This window comes from Bos grunniens, chromosome 2, assembly GCF_055505025.1.
Source record: "Bos grunniens cultivar Pamir isolate PY7600 chromosome 2, Bosgru_T2T1.0, whole genome shotgun sequence".
Lineage (NCBI taxonomy): Eukaryota > Metazoa > Chordata > Mammalia > Artiodactyla > Bovidae > Bos > Bos grunniens.
This window is the reverse complement of record NC_141166.1, coordinates 24,622,362-24,627,230: the sequence shown is the minus strand read 5'-3', so window position 1 is coordinate 24,627,230 and position 4,869 is coordinate 24,622,362. Positions and strand designations below refer to the sequence as shown.

Here is a 4,869-nt window from a genome sequence, read left to right as displayed (position 1 = left end):
GCCCTGCTTGTGTGGAGCCAGGCAGCTCGCAGTGGCCCTTGTCCTGGTGGCCTATGCTAAGGAGCGCAGTGCCTGCCCCTCATCATGTAGGGCTGGTCCATCAAACCTGCCTTCTGTTTGCAGCCTGTGTTATGACGACATATTCCAAGTTGGTCCCCAAGGATGTAGGGACTCCTCCACAGGCCTGTGGGGCAGGTAAGCAGACTCAGACTGGGCTAGAGCTGCAGGGACTGGAACAATTGGGAGTGACCATTTAGGAGATCCTGCCCAAGGAAGGTAGCTAGCCATCTTAACTATCAGGTAAGATTGGGTTTAATCAGGCCTGGCATAAGCAGAAAGCTGGTCCAGTTTGAAGACCAAGGGTACAGTAATAAGATCTCTGAGTAGCCATAGTAACCAACATCAGTGGTTGGTATTTTGAATCCAGGGGGGATATATCCAGGATGAAGCAGCGTTACTGACAAATGGCTGTTGGGTTGAGGAACAGGGTTCAGCTCACTGGAGAAACAAGGAGGCAGTAAGGGGCTGAGCAGGTTTTTAGGGTTCTAGTCCAGCAGGGAATGGATCAGGATCTGGCTGGATCCAGTGAGGGGCCACACACAGTGCTGGCTGTGAGCAGAGCTGGAGGGAGTATGCAGGTTCTGGTTCCCGCTCTGATCTTTTAGGTAACTGTTGGCTCTGGGTCAGACACGAGTGTGGCTCTGGTGATTTGGCAACTGAATATGTTGCCAGGCTTGTCTCTCATTGGCTCATGAGTACAGTTTGAACAACACCTACCGGGTCTCTGGTCTTCATCCTGGGCTTGCCTGAGACAATCAGACTTCAACACTGCCATATGGATTTTTGCTGAGGTGTAACACTAGAACTGCCCATGCCTCCATTCATTAGACTCTCCTCTCCGCAGGATTTCCCTTAGCCTGCCCGGTCCAGAAATTGTTCTCTTGGGGTGCTGGCTATTCACCGCCTTCCTCCAGAATCCTCAGGCAGCTTCCCACCAGACTGGGCACTCCATCTCCACCTCCAGCACAGGGGATCACCCTGGTATCACCCAGCCATTTCTAGTCTGGGTCTTGGAGCCAGATTTCCTGTTCTGAGTTCTGGCTCTGACACTTCCTATGAAGTAAAATCTTGAGTAGATTTCTTCACCACCTGAGCCCTAGTTTCTTTACCCATAGATGAGAAAAATAACCCTAGAGCAAGGGTAGATAAAAGGATTTCATGAGGCCATGCATGTGAAGCACTTGACCTAAAGCCCAGCACACGTAAATACTGTGTGATATTATTACTATAGCGCATGATTGGTTGGTCTGGTTGGTCTTAGAACTGGTGCTGCCCGCTGCCTTTGCCCTGGCTCCTTATTTTGACTTCTGTCCTTTCTTCATCAATCTAGAATGCTGCGATACTCTCAGGCTGAGGTGCCTTAATGTGCCTTAGGGAACTTCTGCCATTGCATTCATGTGAGAGGATATTCACATGTATATTAATATATATGCATGTATTTTTACAATGTTATTTATTTATTTTTGGCTGTGCTGGGTCTTCATTTCTGCATGGACTTTTCTCTATTTGTGGGGAGCAAGGTCTACTCTCTAGTTGCCATGTGAGGGCTTTTCATTGCAGCAGCTTTTCTTATGGAGCAGGGGCTCTAGGCTGCATAAGCTCAGTAGTTATGGAGCATGGGTTCAGTTGCCTCAAGCCATGTGGGATCTTCCCAGACCGGGGACTGAACCCATGTTGCCTGCATGGGCAGGAGGATTCTTTACCACTAGGGCACTAGGGAAGTCCCACATGCATATATTGTAAAGGAAGGATAGGGATCAAATTCCATCAGTTCAGTATGATTCTTCCTTTTTAAAAAATCGTTTCCATCCTGAACGGAGAACAGAGGGACCTCTACCCCTTCTGAAAACATAGTGAAGGTTTCACCTTTTCTTTCAGAAAACTTGTTAAGGGCTGAGTACGTAGGATTGATGAGAAAAGATCATTTGATCCTTCAGCTTGGTTCACAGCAGGACTGGAATTGGTTTAATAATGGTAAGCACACAAGGAGATATTTGTAGGAAGGGCAATGACATGTTATTCCCCACCATCACTAATAATAACAGTATAAAAGTAAGTTAATTATAAGAGGCAAAAGTCAAGGCATCTGGTCCCATCACTTCATGGCAAATAGATGGGGGGAAAATGGAACCAGTGGCAGATTTTATTTTCTTGGGTTCCAAAATCACTGTGGATGGTGACTGTAACCATGAAATTAAAAGACACTTGCTCCTTGGAAGAAAAGCTATGGCAAACCTCGACAGCATATTAAAAATCAGAGACATCACTTTACCGACAAAGGTCTGTATAGTCAAAGCTATGGGTTTTCCAGTAGTCATGTATGAATATGAGAATTAGACCATAAAGAAGGCTGAGTGCCAAAGAATTGATGCTTTCGAACTGTGGTGCCAGAGAAGACTCAGAGAGTCCCTTGGACAGCAAGGAAATCAAACCAATCAATCCTAAAGAAAACCAACCCTGAATATTCTTTGGAAGGACTGATGTGGAAGATGAAGCTCCAATACTTTGGCCACTTGATAGAAAGAGCTGACTCACTGGGAAAGACCCTGTTGCTGGGAAAGATTGAGGGCAGTAGGAGAAGGGGACGACAGAGGATGAGATGGCTGGATGGCATCACTGACTCGATGGACATGAGTTTGGGTAAGCTCCAGGGGTTGGTGATGGAGAGGGAGGCCTGTGTGCTGCAATTCATGGGGTTGCAAAGAGTTGGACACGACTGAGCAACTGAACTGAACTGAGCTGGGAGTTAGTAAAGAACAAAGAAGCCTGATGTGCTGCAGTCTATGGGATCATAAAGTTCAGACTTTGCAGCTGAACAACAAGAACAACAAAAGTCAGTTTAGGTTCAAAGAAGAAAGGACAGAGATAGTTTTAGCAGAATAAGCTTAGAAAATACAAAACTTGGAATTGTCCTTGAAGTCACATTTAAGATATAGAGTGCAGCGATGTTACCATAGGTAAGCACTCAGTGTGGATCTGTTTAGTCTATATGGTCTCACAGGGAAGTAGTAATTATCATGGCATTTTTCCTCATAATGGATCAATTTCCTTCTCCTTCACCTTTTTTTTTTTTTTTAAGGATATTTGAAATACAACTTTACTTTGATTCTAAACAAGATTCCACCTCTCAATATTGTAATATGACTATCAGATCAGATCAGATCAGATCAGTCACTCAGTCGTGTCCGACTCTTTGCGACCCCATGAATCGCAGCACACCAGGCCTCCCTGTCCATCACCAACTCCCGGAGTTCACTCAGACTCACGTCCATCGAGTCAATGATGCCACCCAGCCATCTCATCCTCTGTCGTCCCCTTCTCCTCCTGCCCTCAATCCCTCCCAGCATCAGAGTCTTTTCCAATGAGTCAACTCTTCCCATGAGGTGGTCAAAGTACTGGAGTTTCAGCTTTAGTATCATTCCTTCCAAAGAACGCCCAGGACTGATCTCCTTTAGAATGGACTGGTTGGATCTCCTTGCAGTCCAAGGGACTCTCAAGAGTCTTCTCCAACACCACAGTTCAAAAGCATCAATTCTTCGGCACTCAGCCTTCTTCACAGTCCAACTCTCACATCCATACATGACCACAGGAAAAACCATAGCCTTGACTAGACGAAACTTTGTTGGCAAAGTAATGTCTCTGCTTTTGAATATGCTATCTAGGTTGGGCATAACTTTCCTTCCAAGGAGTAAGCGTCTTTTAATTTCATGGCAACTGTGTTCCAAAACACCTAAATATGCAGGTCCAAAAAATGAAGGTATTTTTTTTTTTAAACTGCCATATTCACTCCAAAGCCCATCCATCTCCTTCAGCATCTAAAGATTAAGCACATGTTCTGCTTAGATATATAATAAAGTGGCAAACACACCGCACCACTGACATCACAGGACAGTTGTCTATATAACTAGACTTCTGACACTGGGCCCCAGCTTCACTTTCTCACAGGTCACGAGCTTCATCCAGGAGAGCATTTGTCTGAGCAACCTCTAAATCGTCCTTGTACTGTGCGGCCAAGGCTGGGTCCATGAACACCTCTGGCAGGGCAAGAGCAGGCAGGCATGGCGACAGTCCCCAAGTGAGGATCTCCAGTCAGTTTTCTAGCAATCCAGAGGAAGGGCTTTTCAAAGTTGTAGTTCGTTTTGGCAGAAATGTCATAGTCCTGAAGATTCTTCTTTCGGTGGAAGACAATGGACTTTGCCTTAACCTTTCTGTCCTTAATATCCACTTTGTTGCCACACAACACAATCGGGATGTTCTCACACACTCGTACCAGATCTCTATGCCAGTTAGGCACATTCTTGTAAGTGACTCTCGATGTTACATCTCCCGACCAAGCTGTATCCCATACATTGAACTTAATCGGTCCTCTTGGTATGGAACAAAAGAGGATGGACCTCAACACCCAAGGTAGCTACACACTTCTCAAATTCACCAGTCAGATGACATTTCACGAATGTAGTTTTTCCAGTACCACCATCACCAAGCAATACAAGTTTGAACAAAACTTGGGGTTCTCCTTGGGCAGCCATTGCGAAGCATCTCCACACTCGTCTGACTGAGGCCTCCTTCACTTTTTAAAACTGAAAAGTTTCATTATATTTTAATTGATGTATAGTTGCTGTATAATATTATGTAAGTTACAGGTGTGTGATATAGTGATTCACAGTTGTAAAGGTTATACTCCATCTATGGTGGTGGTGGTTTAGTTGCTAGTCATCCAACTCTTTGCAACTCCACAGGCTATAGCCCTCCAGGCTCCTCTGTCCATGGAATTTCCCAGGCAAGAGTACTGGAGTGGGTTGTCATTTC

General features: G+C 45.3%; 1 pseudogene; it reads right to left on the bottom strand.

Annotated features, from left to right (window-relative positions):
• Positions 1–3,999: 3,999 nt before the first annotated feature.
• LOC147377765 (GTP-binding nuclear protein Ran pseudogene) lies at positions 4,000–4,589 on the bottom strand (annotated as a pseudogene).
• Positions 4,590–4,869: the final 280 nt, after the last annotated feature.